The 16,182-nt window shown below is 31.3% G+C and overlaps 1 protein-coding gene across 1 annotated transcript in view; it reads left to right on the top strand.

The window, feature by feature from the left end:
- The window catches only part of LOC143919537 (GATA zinc finger domain-containing protein 1-like), a 241,054-nt gene that overhangs the window by 133,306 nt on the left and 91,566 nt on the right, over window positions 1–16,182 (top strand). The window lies entirely within an intron of this gene.

Raw genomic sequence — 16,182 nt, 5'->3', positions numbered from 1 at the left:
TTCAATCAACCTATCTTTAAGTATAAAATTTATTTATTGTGTAAATATTATATGTGAAAATAAAATATTAATTGAAATGTTTTTAGTTAGAAAATTTTGATTGATAAAATCTAAATTTTACAGCGTGATTTCTCATTCATTCTAATAGACTAGTTTAATTTTTGTATTATAAAAAAAATAATAAGCAATGTAAATACGATATAAACTAAGCTATTCCGTAATTGTCTAATTAAGTTATTGAATTAAAATATATTTACATATTTATGAGGCCAATTTAATTGTGTAATTGTTAAGTATCGATGAGTTGCACTAAAACGCGTATCAAAATAAACTTAAACAACAAAAAAAAATATTTCCACGAAAACAAACAATGAATTCGGTAGATTTTATCTACATGTCTGGTTTGATCTGATTAAGTTTCAGTCCAATTAAACAATGTTAAACCAAAATTTTCAAAATTAGCATGAAAATAATCATAATTTTATGCAACTCAAACATTGAAATAATAAATGTACATATAAACATATCAATATATTATAATATAGTATAGAAATTGATCAAAATGTAAATAAATGAAAATTTAAACATAGATTTATTTAACGATGTGGACATGGACTTACTCGAAATATTATATTTCCCATGTAATAATATTATATATTTATCATATGATTCGTACTGATGTTAATAAATGTTAAATAAAGTGAAAATAGTTCCATTGACCCATGCATTTTATTCAATTCCCAGAATTCTCCGTAACTGAATTTATATTAAATGAAATACTGCCAAACATTACCAGCGCATTTCAAACATGTAAATTACTGTAACCGCATAAATATTTAAAAAAAAAATGATATAGAATTATGCGTTTATATTTCCAATATTTTTTATACACGCACACACACACACACACACACACACACACACACACATACACAAATACATAGATAAACACGTATTCGTAAACCGGATGAGGAAATGGGCCTAACATCGGCGGTGGGTTTGATCATTGACGAAATTGGTTTGTATCGAATCAAATGTTGTGATTTGATTGGCCGTCGAAATTGCAACAGGCAGAACATCCAACGCTCATTCAATAACACAGCTAATTTGCCAAAAGAGTTTCTAAACTATATTGCAAATTAATGACCCGAGGGCCAAATCTTCTCCGCTCGAAGGGGACAAACCCCTCCTTCTCATACCACCCGCCCTTAGCCGAGGGACAAACGTCATCTATATACAATTACATACACCAACGCGAAAAAGTATACTTGTACATACGTACGCAGGGATAAATGCGTAGTATATATAATACTAAGGTTATATATATACATACATACATATATATATAAAAGAGTCCCCCGTTTACTAACAAACGGAAGTGCAATGTCTGCTCCATTACTGTGAGGGCGGCCGTTGAGCTTTGTCAAACATCGATTAGCATTTTATTGCTTTTTATCTCTTTGATTTCTGCACCTGGAGGACGGTTCAATCACGAGTTTTCGATTCGCAACAGTTTTAATTAAACGAATTAAAATTTATCGTCACTTTGTGCCGAACGGATCAAAGGGCAAAACCTCGCGCGATAGTTACATGTGTGTAATATATGTTATGTATGTCAAATGTATTTATATACGTACATTTACACTGGAAACTAGAACTAATGAAACGAATTAAAATTACGCAAAAAAAAGGTTATCCTTCTGCACACATACATACATAGATACATGTGCATAAATGAAAACTAACTTGTATTTTATGATGTCTCCGTTGGCATTGATGATGTCCCACCTTTAAAAAAATAAACCTAAAAAAATAAAAAAATATATATTAATACGTGTAGATATAATTGAAACATTTCACGGTGAGATTTAATGAAAATTATGAAATAACACTCTTATTAAAATTATTAAAAAATGTATAACAGAAAATTATAGATGTCACAACATTTGGAAATTAAAGAAAAGATCAATATAATAACGTACATAACCTGACTTAATAATTTGAGTTTTAATTACATATGTACATATGTATATGTTACAGCCAAAGTTTAATATCATGTATATTATGTATTGACTATTTAAAATATGTTTCATCTATCTTACGTAGTTGTTTCGTATGACACAATGGATTTATGTGCAATCTGACTGGTCAGAATCAGTCAATACGTATTCTTCGTTGTATTCCGCTTCTTTCATCCACTTTTTGAATATGATTCACATAACTTCATATGCTTTCAATGTGACCTGATTTTAATGTATTTTATAAAAAAGTACTGCTTTTTGTGAAAACGTGATTTGACTAGTTATTTGAGTCGGAAAGTCACATTTTTCTGTTTTGAGCACATTCTTAGGTAAAATGAAACTCATTTCCATTATTCGTAATATTAAGTAATATTAACGCATTGTTGAAGCCTAAAGCATTCTGTAAAAAAATCTAAATTGTCAAAGCTAATATACATATATAATAATTACTGGCAAGAAAAATATATATTTTTGTCTGTAGAAACATTAAAAAGGGGAATTAAGGGTTTCTACAGTAGTTCATTTTTTTTTTTTTTTTTTTACATATATACCAGGAAGGCCTTACAGGTAAATATGAAATGCCAGATAAAATATAGATATTACATCTGGTCATACACTTTGACGGTAACATATATAATAATTATGTTATATTTATAAAGTATGTTTTATAATATAGTATTTTTTTATAAATTTAAGATAAGAGTGTATTAAGAAATTATAAAATGACAAATAAAAATAAATATTTCCATATTTTATATACACATAAAAATCATACTGTTTGTATGTATATACTTCTAGTAAATTAAACTCATGATATTATATTTTCTATTTAATCAGAAAATTCACTGTATTTTTAATTATTATTGAAGTCAAAACAAACAAAATTAAATAAAACGAATGAGAAATTACATACAATCGCAAGCAGTCTCCATACCAAATAATCAAACGTCATTGTCGACATCTTGTAATGAATTAACGCAGATTGCAAATAATTAAAAATGATTATTATTGTTGACGAAAAATTAAAAAAAAATTCAAAATTATTACTCGTATTGAAAACAAAAGCATACAAATTTATATGTACGAAACAAGTCTATTACAAACGCTGATCTGTTTTCTAATAAGTCCGAAAACTATCGATTTCGCAGTTTTTCAAAGTCTTGTGCAATAATAAAGACCATTGAAATGCAAAGCCATTTCCTGTGTGATGAAATAATCAAATCAAATAAATTCAACGGGTACTTACTTATAAATATAGTACGTGATTGGAATAATGTTTCACACTTAAAAAAAAAACTTGAAACAATAATACAATAAAATATAATAATATTCTTTTTTTTTTAATATACCTAACAACAGCGTATTTAATTTGAATAAATAATTAACGTAAACATGAACATATTAAAAAAAACAGTTACAGATGACCTTTGTAACTAAAAGAAATTATACCCCATACACGAAATATTTTTTCAACACACATATTGAGCAATTCATAATAACAATACTTAAATTATAGTAAAATAGATTCAATCTAGCCGTTGTATTTAAAAAATAAAAATATGAACAAGGCTCACAGGTTTAAAAATACACATTTAAACACACATATTATTCGCACCGTAAATAGACCGTGTTTAACCGTAGACGTCAATCCGATTTAAAAATACGTGTAAGTACTTGCAATTTTATTAATTCTATTCAAAAACGAAATTTGCAACACAAAGAAGAGGAAAAGGGGTGAAATTTTTTCAGGGCAATTTTGTTAGAAAGCGTAAATCGAACGAGAATTTTTTTCAGTATAACGAGATATGACCGCGTATAATTTCTGTGTAATTCGCTCATAATTCTATTTACACAATGAAAATGCGCGGTTTATTGCTTACGAGCACGCGATTTTTTAAACGAAACCCCCCCCCCCTCATCCCCCTCTACGACCCTTTTCCTTCCCTTCCTCTTATTTTAACTTACCCCTTCACTCGTTTGCGGAAACGTTGAGGCCAGCCGGTAAAAGTGAGTGGTAGCAATTACTCAGTTATTTGTCTCACGCATAGTTCCGTGTCTAGGAATGCCTAAATGTAACTTGACAATAGTGCGATAAGCCCTTTTACTTACGAGCTTCTCAAAGTAGACATTTATACATATATTCAATCATCAAAAATTATTATTATCATACATTTCAAAAGCAATTCAAATAATTTTCTTCTTAAACGTTGTTTGCACATACGTACAGAGAAGAGAATACGCGTAAAATTAGAAGCCTAAAATCACAAAAAAGTAGCACTCATCAAAATAAGTCAAATTTTACGAGATAAATCTACTCATAAGAGAGTATAGCGTATCCAATATCCATACAAGAAAAATATTTATATTTTATTCGTATTCATATACATATATGTATGTATACAACGACTTGCTTTATGTCCCAAGTATCAACTTATTTGACGTTTGACGTTTGATATACCTGGTAGAATGTGATTAAATTACAATAGAGCTTTCACTGTCAATATTAAATTAGTTAATCCGATTGTGCGAAACTTTGGTGTATATCGTAAGCAATTTATAAAATGTATCTGTTGATAACTTCCCTTTGAAATTTACTTCTGAAAATGTAAACTTTCACGAGTTTGTTAAATTAAATTATAATTGAGATACAATACAGTTTTTTCATGGAAAAAAATATAGATAGATTGTACATATAAAGAAACAATCCTTTCAAGGTTTACGTATAATATTTTAATACTATAGTTTAATTATGCAATGTTCTACATATTTTGTCATGCCTTTATTCTTTACTTTTTAATTTGTTGTCCTTATATTTATCTTTTTCATTTTTGTAAAAATCTATTATTGGACTCGGATGTTACATATATTATTTATTTACTTTTTGTTTTTTTTATACATATCTATGTACATCCTGTCTGTTGATTTTTCAATTAATAAAATAAATAAATAATAGATATATTTAAAAATCATATAAGACATTTAGCACTCAAAATTAATAAATTAAAAGTTTTAAAGAGTGGTTAAAATTTTGATTAATCTACCAAATAAATCAGCAACTTCTAGCCTATTAAAAAATAAACTTAATGATTTCCTAAAAATTAATGAGTTTTCTTGCATTTTTCCGATCATTGTTTCTATTTGCATTTATTTTTGTTATTTAGAATTCTTTTGATACGATGAAAGTTTTCCACTAGATCTACATATGTATCTATGAAAATCCAAAATTCGCGTTTTTCACTCCGGTATATACCTTTTGAGTCCATCAACCATGCCACCTCTCGCAAGTATTTTAAATAAATAAAACATAAACAAGAATATCTGAAATGGCAGTCAGTAATAAAATATTTAGGAGTAACGTTTGATAAAAGAATGAGATGGGCACCTCACACTGAGGGAGCGAAATGCAAGGCGATGCGGGGTATATCCTCAATATATCCAATATTTAATCGCCATAGTTCTTTATCAACTCAAAATAAAATAAAATTACATCGCGCGCTCATCAGAATTGTAAATAGGTTTTTGAGCTCTTTTTCCTATTATGCTGTAGATTAACATTAGAATAATATAATACTATGATTACTAACCAAATTAAATTAAATTGTAAAATAGAAAATGATCAGTAGATCAGTAGCTATTAAAATAGATATAAGATGTATTGTGAACATAATTTCGTAATAATAAAAAGCATTTAAAAATCAAATAAACAAGAATATCTTAAAAATGCAAGTAAAAGCTTTGATGTATCTAAATTTAAACCGTATAGACATATAGAAAGTAAAAATGAATAAAATGGGCGATAATTTCCTGTGTGTGATCTGATCACATTTGATATGTTGACTGTTGGAATCAAAATATTTGAAAACGCAATTCGGTTGCTGATAAAAAATCTGGACAGGGTTAACTCCTTAACGACGTATCGGCCGAAGGGGTCGAACGTGTTACTTATGACGAAAAAGGCGACTCGTGACCGTCGATTTTCGTTGCATGTGTACAAGTGTACGGCGGGGCGCAATTAGTCACAATAAAAAATCATGTATTCGAAATGAAAAAAGCTTTAATAAAATTAAAGCCGAGTCGCTTGACATGCTTATCAAAGCTCTCCATCTAACAAAAAAGCTCGTTGGCTCGTTTCAAAGCCTTAATAGAGGAGCGAGCTTTTAAAACTTAAATTGATGCTTAAATCAAATAATCCCGAGCACGACAACTTCGTTAAATATTCATGGTGGCTTCTAAGTTTGCTTATTTTTGAGCGTTTTTCTCTCTTTTTTTTTTCCTCTGTGTTTTCCACCGTCACTTTTATACAAGATAAACTACAATTAGCTACACTATCTACAACACAAACGCACGATGTTAATACGCGCATAATGAGTGCGATAATTGGCCGTTTCAAATTAAAAATTTATATTAATACATACTTGGCGTGTATCGTGTGTGGTTAAAACGGCGCCGTAAAAAAATTAGCACGCCGTTTGTAGTGTGTGCGAATTAAATTGAAATTGCCATTTGGTCCGCACATGTAAGCCAGTAATGCATAATTTCAAACCATGAAAATATTTATTACAAAGCAAGAAAGACGAACACGTTTTTTTAACTCACTTTGGTGGTAGATTTATGCGTCTAATCCGCTAACGACACAAGGGCACGCTAAATGCACGAGTAATTGACCATATAATAATTGTTTCGTGAAATTAAGTCCTACCGCCCAGCAATAAAAGGGTTTTTCTTGGGGTTTTTCATCCCAACCCTACCCCATACCTGCCACTTCTTTTTTTTGTTCTTGGCCTGAAAAAACATCGTTCCGTAATTTAGAAAATATAACGTGATAAAACGTATACGACCAAACGAACGCAACATTACGTGTGCGCGATGCGACTTAAAGATTTTTTTTTTAATATATATTATATATAATATATAAAATAAAATATAAAAGCACTATTTAAAACGTATTATTATAAATAATATAAAATCAAAATTGCATAATTGTAAAGCAATTCTTATTTTTTTTATCAACGACAAAAAGTATTGCGCTCATTGATTGTATTACAGTAAGCGCTACAAAATTTAATCATTTGTAATAATTTACATTCTACTTTTGATTTAAATGAACTACTTTAATTATAAATTTAATGGATTTATTAATATTTATCGCATAAATTTATTTTTAGCATAATTTTTATTGCATGTAGTGCAATTTGTATAGGCTTCAATTTTGTTGTTAGAAATATATGTTCAATTTTATTTTATTGTAAATATATATGATATAAATTGTGACAAACATACACAGGTACACGGGCTAGCTAATGACGAGCGATAAGTCAGTGTTTATGTATTTGAACTAATTTAATTTTACATCGGAGCACGAACAAGTGTCGTGCGTGGTGCGATAACGCTTTAGATACGAGTTTAGTTTCATTTCCACCACCCAACCGGGCACAATTCACCCTTGATTTTCATAATAGCCGTGCTGAACTTTCGTCCCGGCCGTAGACGAAAAGAAAATAATAAAAAAAAAACCACCCGAACAAACACACACACAATTTTATTGCGACGGTGACACGTTAAAAAGTGACACAGTTTCGTTACGAGCGACGATAAAGCGCGTTAATTGGCCCGGCGCACGTTCTGCATTTAATTCCGCTCTTGTTTTAGATGTGAAATATTTTTAAATCGAGTTGAAAACTCAAAAATACTTAACCTTTAATATTTAACCATTCGACAATTCCGTGTACGCGTATGTAAATAGTGAAATATTAATTGTTTGAGCGGCGCAGCGGGACGCACTTAACTCGCGCGCGCTCATAACTCATTCGCTTAATTTCTAGATCTGAAGTGATACTGGAATTTAAATTAAAATTTGCACGCAATTACTAGGTACTTCAGAATGGTATTTTTTATTAATTAAATGAATTTTCGGAAACAAAATGACGCCTTTTTCGAAGGACGAAACGCGAGAAAGGGGACAAGTACCCTTGTAAAGATCGCAAAAATCTAGCGACCCTCTTAAGTCGTAAATTTCACGAGGATCTGAAGTGAAATATTTTCATGAGATCCCATTTTCATAAGTTTTCAACCCTACCGTATGATAACCGAGCCCCATAACCTTTAATGCTCATAATAAAATTAATAAACATTTGGCGAGCGTAAATTTCACAGTTACCTCACAACATACCAACTCAACTTATGTACATGGTGTTCATATATAAATATTTACTTACATTAAAATATTTAATGTAGTACTTTTCAGCTACCACTATCATTTTTAATTATATGTATTCATATCTAATATTAACTTACTTAAACTAAATTATATTATTTCTGTAATGTAAAAATAATTTAATAATAAAAACGTTTATTACATGTAATTATTTACATATAATTACTAAAATGCAATATATGTATATTGTATAAAGCCTTAGCGTGAATATATGTACTATTTTTTTTGTTAATTTAATTAAATACTATAATTTTTTACACAAATATTAATTTCATCATCCTATATAAGTTTTTAAGTAATGATTGCAACCAGCGTGCAAGTTAAATGTACGATTAGGTAGTCGTTTGAGCAGATATAAACCTGGAAGCTTTTGAAAGCTCGCACCGAAGGAGCTTTCGAAACAAAAAGCCTTCAGACACCGAAACTTTTAAATTATTAGGTTTCAAGTATGTACGTTACAATCCGAGCGTTTCATAAATTTACCGCGTATAATACTAATGCAAACCGGAATAATTTTTGATTTAATGTTAAATAAATTAATTTAATCAAAATTGAGGCACAGAAAAATGTAAATTTGTTATTGAAAAGTATTTAAATTTCAAGTCGAAAAATTTCATAGGTTTTGTATACATTTTGAATATGTTTCAAATGGTGTGGAAATTGTTTCAAAATTTATTCCGGTGGCCGGGGCGGGATCGTGTGCACGTTGTGAATTTTCCATGAGGACTTCCCCGGTACTTTTCCAACTTTTCGACGTGCACAAATTTCACCAAAAAATATTTTCGCAAATATTCGCGTGTCGTGTGGTTACCCTCACCGCCGGTTACGAACACCGGTCTTCGAACATTCCGCGAGCACTTGCAATTCCTCGAAATTATGACCGTCATAATTTCAGCAGTTCACCCTTGCCTCAATTATTTATTTTATATTCGCAACGTAATGCTAATTATCGCGAATAAATTTTAAAACTTGCATTTTCCTTGTACAAAATTAGTTTTGCTACTCACCGACAGAGTACACTATATACAATCTATGAAAACTTTAGGTTTGCGTATTGAATATTTCGACAAGAATTCATATGAAGCCATGTGTAAAAATCTTGTTTTACATACATATATATTTATTTTTTAATTGACATATTATATAAAATATATTAATCAGCTTCCAAATATACATATACGATAATTCGTTTAATTTTATAAACGAATAAGTCCACTTTCCTCCCTAGAAAAACAATTTTCTTCCTTGAATTTTTAAAAAACTAAACGAAAAAGATAAAAGAAAATATACACATATGTACATATGTAGTACATAATATACAAACGAAAATATATATATGTATGTAGTACATAATTACATAATATAATATGTACATGTACATACATTCAAATTCAAAGCGAAATGTCTAACTATTGTAACACGTGGTGTATTACATGTATTATATATATCACCATCATCATGTATAGTGATTCGTAATCCACTGCTGAACGAAGGCCTCTCCATCACGCTTCCATTCTTCTCTGTTTTGTGCAACTCTCATCCATCTCAATCCACACACTTTCCTAATTTCGTCTACCCATCTCCCTTTGGTCTTCCTTTTACCTTTTTGCATTATCTCGGGTACCCTTCTAGCATTTATATTGTCCACCTTTCGTCCATTCCTCTAGCTACGTGGCCCGCCCATTGCCATTTCAATCTCTTCACTCTTTCCACTATATCCACAACCCTTATCATCCACGTATTACGTTTCCTATATTTCCTCGTTATGCCAAGCATGCAGCGTTTCATATTTCTTTGAGTGCATTGGACTTTGTGTAGCAACTTGACGTTCAATGTCCAAGTTTCACATCCATAAACCATCATCACTGTCAAAACACATTGATCGAAGATCTTTTTCTTCAGACAAAGCGGCATTTTTGATTTAAAAACCGCATTGATTCGTCTAAATGGACCCCGTCCTAATTTCATACTTTATTTCGTATTATTTAAAACCGAACATGTCAATTATTGGACCTAAATATAAATAATTATTTACTACTTCTACTATTTTATCATCTAATGAAATGTTATCAGGCATGCAATAACTATTGAACATTAGTTTTGTCTTATCTACGTTAATTTGTAATCCTACTTTCCCTGTCCAACTGTGTTAGTCTGCTAAGTAAGTCAGCTGGATCGCGAGTTATTAAAACTATATCGTCTGCGAACCGAAGTTGACTCGAAAAGCGACCATTGATTTTTACTCCCGCTGTGTCCCATTCCAAGTTCCAGAAAACTCCCTAAAGTACCGCATTGAATAACTTGGGCGAGATGGTATCTCCTTGCCTTACTCTTTTCCTATGCTTAATCTATCTGTATCTGAAAAAGCTGTGGCGTTCTTGTATATTGCAGCTAACAGCCCCACATGGGGTTCCGGCACTCCCTGTGTTTGTAGAGCGTTAAATACTGCAATGTGACTAACTGTGTCGAAGGCTTTCTCATAATTAGCTTGATAGCTAAAATATATATAAATAAATAAAATAAATAATAATCGATGAAACCTAAACATAATGGCCGTTGATACTCGTTGGCGCGCTCAATTAGTTCGCCGACTACTTGGACACGGTCTATAGTGCTGAAATTTGCCCTAAACCCTGTCTATTCTACAGGTTGCTTTTCATCGAGGACATTCTTCAACCTTTCTGTGATTATCTTTGTGTAGAGCCTATAAACCACTGAAAGTAAACTAATGAGTCGGTAGTTCTTAATGTCACTGTATTGTACATATAAATATATCAGTAACTCTGACCGGATGTTTCACCAGTGTTTCTGAGAGATTTTTGTAATTAAAGTATTTAAGTATAAAAGAACATACATATGTATGTATGTATATTCGAATATATACATTGTATATGTATGATTATCTTAACGCCTACTACAGTCTTTAAAAATAAAAATTGCTTTCGATTTAATAATTTATGAATTTAATATTTTCGTATAATGTCGAGCTATTTATTGAAATAGAATTTTCGGTCATATTGATTTACATGGTAAATGAGATTTTGATAAGAATTAATTCAGCTTAATATACATAATATAAATGTATAGAAATTTATATAGGTATTCATGTACATATTGTTATATTAAAACTGATCGCGTTGGTAGGTTTGTACAGTGTAATTAGACTACGACATTTTCTTATTATCGTAGCCGGAAAATCAATTGATACAACGCCCAATTGGAAATTTCGTTTGAATTTTCGTAGTGTAGTCACTTTCACCGGGGATTGGCTCAGTTTGATTTATTCAAATTGCGGGGCCATTGTGTTCGGCGAGATGTTGTTTGTTTCGGGAATTAAGCTGTCAGCTACAGCCCCATTATCGGGGGCCGGGACTGGGGTAATTAGGGCGAGTTAATTACCTGTCTTCCCGCCCAATTGGGCCGCCCTTTGTCGGGGAAAATTGTATCATCCCTTTCGGTACGATCGACGGGGCGCAGACTCTGAAAAAAATATATACCCACCCTAATGAAGCGGGACGGCGGGGCATCGCATTCGTTTCTCATCCTTTGTGGCGGGGAAACCTCTAATGGACACGGAAATGGGAAAATAATGGACGAAGAAAAATCGATGAATTCTCCTCCGTACGTAATTGCTTCTTTTTATCTCCAGCGAAATAGAGAGAGATCCTTTAAGAGCGCTGTGAATTCGGCCGTGAATTCTCCTTATATTAATAATTTCATTTTTCATGGTATTTATCGTTCCCGGTACGGCGAAAGCTATAAAATAGTGATTACGCTAATTTATGACCGTTATGTTGGATATTTATTGCCGTGCCCGCATTTAATAATTCGAAGATAAGGAGGGAACTCGTTTGCCGCACGTACCTACGTTTGCGCACTTAATTACGAATATTTATTCATATTTCACTAATGAATTTATTTTTTGTCGCTCTTAATCTACGCGATCATTAAGAACGAAATCAAATCGTCAAATTAATTATTGCCCAATATAACACAAACGGAAATACGTCTAAAATATTAGTATATAATGGACCTGTTAAATTATATACTCCGAATACCAATTCTAAATAATAAAAAAAATACTAATGAAGGCATAACATCGATCAAAAATAGTATCTACATATGTACATATGTATGTATGTACATATCTATTATGTAGTTTGTCAAACGCATAGTTAACTGATTACCATTACATGTAGTTTTCATTTGATGATAATAATTAATTATTTAACTTGAGTCTTTTTGATACATAATTTATATTATTTAGAAATATTTAATGCAAGAATTGATTTTACAAGAATTGAATGCTTACATTTTTCAGGGAATAACAAAATTTCATTTGGTCACCTGTCGGTCAATTTAAGTATTAAAACAGTTTGACTATTCTCCAATAGATGGTAATAAAAAGAAAATTATATATGCGATTGGTCTTGAAATTAATACCAAATTGATTTAAAATAAAAATAAAATACATCAGTAGATATATAAACTGCTATTATTTAAATTAATTATTTCCAAGTAAATTAATAATAAATGAAAATGATCGCTTTGAACTACATATTTAATGTCTTGTCAAAAAAATTAAATCACATCAAAAATTAAAAAAAAGTAAATGAATTTTATCTAAGATTTATTTTATGAATTTCATTGTAAATTTGAAATAATTTTTTTAAGATGATTTTTCATTTATTTACTACCGTAATATGTTAATTTCCAGTTTGTTACGTCGTAATAATTTGAGATGAATAATAAAAATACAAACGTACAAAATAAGCATCATTAAAAATTCCGTCCTTGCTTTCGGTGGTACTAAATATACACACATTTAAACAAGGCCGGCGGGTTTTATATTAAAAGACCACAAAGGAATTAATTGTCGGCCAGAACAAATTGTCGGGGTATTCTTTTAATTACTCGTCTATAAAGCGTTGTCCACGCCGTTTCCTTCCCCTCCATCGGCAAAAATACAATTAGCTCAGTTTTAATTAGTGGAGTAATTTCAAACGAAGTGCAAATGATAGAATAACATCGGAGACAATTTAATATTGTCTGTGGGAGAGCTGCGGTGTGGGAGGGAGACGAAGAATTCATTACGTGGGAGTAAACCGTAAGAAAGTTCGATCCCAACTTCTACCCCAACCCAGTATAAGTATATTTATAATTGTATACAATTCGTACACATTTTGTATACGCATCTATATTAATTCTAATAGTGGCCCACAATTTATGATTTTTTATTAATGTGACAGTCGTTATTGGTATCAAATGAGATTTTCTATATACATATGTATATTTTGTTTAAGAAAACACTAATGTATATGTTTCTTTTGTAATTTGCCTCTTCATATAGTTAATGTATCAGATTAAAAAAATCAAATACTAGCTCAAAATATATAGATGACATATTGATCAAAGCCTGCATATACAATACATAACAATATATAATGACATCATCGTATGGACCATACAAATAGCTCTGCTATTTTTAATATCACGACTAAGCACATACCATGTAAATATGTTTATGCTTACAGATCTGACAATACATACATATTATTTATATTATTGCACAAAAGTAAATAAAGGTAAACGCTTAACTTCGTATTTAATAAGATACAATATTGAAAACCTAATAATCATTTATTGGAATCATATACAGGAAAGTGTATTTGATATTCTTGTTAAAATATTGTTTTTATACAAATTCTCAATAAGCTTTTGAAAGGTTAAGTGCAAAAAACTTTCTCGTATTCTAAACATTCAACTATCAATTTATAAGAATCTAGAAACAGTTTTCGGCTACCTATGTATATGGAGTACTGTCGCAAAATCTTCTTCAGATGTTTCCATTCTAAGAATCGTGCGGCCACTCGTACGTATTGACAAAAAATAATAGCTAATACGTTTAACATTGCAACAGATACGAGATGAATAGAAGGTTTAAGAATTTGCTCATATTGTCCGAGATTGTGCCGGGCACACTTCCATTTCATGTCCATTCGTTCTAATCCTGTAATGGCCGATAATCCCGACCGAAAGGACCGATTGCGCCTCATTGTTTTCAAAACAATTTCCAAAAACTCTCGCATTGTGAAATAATGTTGCACAAAAAAAATAACATCCATTTATTCTGCAATGGTCTGAGTTTTGAAAGGCCAAATTAACGATGGAAAAAATATTGGCTCTCCGATTATCCCGTTAAGGGGCGACTTTATTGGACAGAGTTGACCCTAAAAACCGGAGAAAGTAGCAAATGTAATGAAACCGCCAATAAACACACATTGGAGATACGTTTTCTGTTATTAATGTCCGCCGGCAACGACATTCCAGGGCCGGAATTGTGACAAACACTATCTATGAGTAATTGCGTTAATCTCAAATAAAACGTATCAAATCTATTAGACGAAATTCCATCCATTACGAAAAGAGTATTGAATTACATATACATATAATATAAGACGCTATTGAATAATCGAGGCAAGTATACACCTACATAAGCAGAAACGCGTCCAGCATATGAACAAATGGATGCGGTGCATCCGCTCTAAAATCGCCAGACAAATTGAACGACAGATTAACGGACGGCTTCTTTAAATGCAATTCTTGTCTTCTCGAATGATAGATTGCACATCAGATGACGGGTAACCTTTCAATGTGCATAGATGCAATTATTAAAATGGTAATTATTAAAATTGAGTTGGATCTTTCAGGCGAGTTTAATAAGGCAAGATTCGGAACTTATCGAAACTCGCCAGAAAGAACTCAATTTTAATAATTGCATCTGTGCACATCGAAAGGTTACTCGTCATCTGATGTGCAATCTATCATTCGAGAAAACGAGAATTACGTTTAAAGCTGCCGTTCTGTTAATATGTCGTTCGTTTATCTGGCGATTTTAGAGAGGATGCACCAAACCTGAACAAATGTGTGCAATGCACACAGGCGACCAAAATACAAAGGCGGCTGAAATATAAAGGCGGAAAGAAATGAGAGTCGAAAAAATTATATTCCTTAAAAAATATGAAACAAGACATCGTATTTTTTAAAATGCATTTAGGTTGTCTTGTTGTATACTTGTAGATTGTTGCAAGTTACTTACTACTTGTAGCGCACCCGAACTACAATTCGGGGAAATGGGAAACGGGATTGCAGGTATAGCTTCGGTTCGCATAAAGCTAGGTCTTTTGTGTACTATTATCTTTGCGAATATCAGATGTATTTCTTCAAGGATGCTGAGTATTGGTTGGTCATTAAAAGAACAATGTCCTAAATGTGGGATTGGGAATAAAATCATTATATTTTAATAAATGTACTTAAAAACCTTCAGTCCAGTTCAGAACTAAACGTTTTGGTTCTAGTTCATTTTTATTGTGAATAGAATTTTCAACACTATATTTTTCACACAATATTTATCACAAGGTAGGATTTTTTCACTACTCGCATGCACTTCAGTTTTTTTATTAATATGATTTATACAAACGTTGATAAAATAAAGAGCGGCCTATTTAAGTTTGCACACAGGCGGCCGAATTCCTAGGCGCGGTTCTGTATATATGAATATACGTATATATTTATTAAAAAAAAATTGAAGAACGCATATTATATGTACACGCGATATATTTTAATAAAATAAAATTTTAATATTCATGAAAAATTTTAATAACATTTCTAAGTAAAATAATCAACTGTACTGATACTACCATAATGCGGCTATCATTCCACATATTTTGTTTTATCTAAAATATTATTAATATCCGAAACTGATCCGTGTCACGATTGAAGATAGTTCACTAACTCAAACTTAACTTGATTTAGTAAATTATACAGTCGGTGGTCTGAATGGGGGTGGATTCGCTGAAGGGGTGGATGAAGGTGGCGAAAAGGCAGGGTACGATATCTAATATTGAAGTCTACTCGGTAACCAGTTATGGATGTCAACATTGCAAA

This window comes from Arctopsyche grandis, chromosome 12 (assembly GCF_051622035.1).
Source record: "Arctopsyche grandis isolate Sample6627 chromosome 12, ASM5162203v2, whole genome shotgun sequence".
In the NCBI taxonomy this organism is placed as follows: Eukaryota; Metazoa; Arthropoda; class Insecta; order Trichoptera; family Hydropsychidae; genus Arctopsyche; species Arctopsyche grandis.
This window is presented reverse-complemented; position numbering and strand designations above follow the sequence as displayed.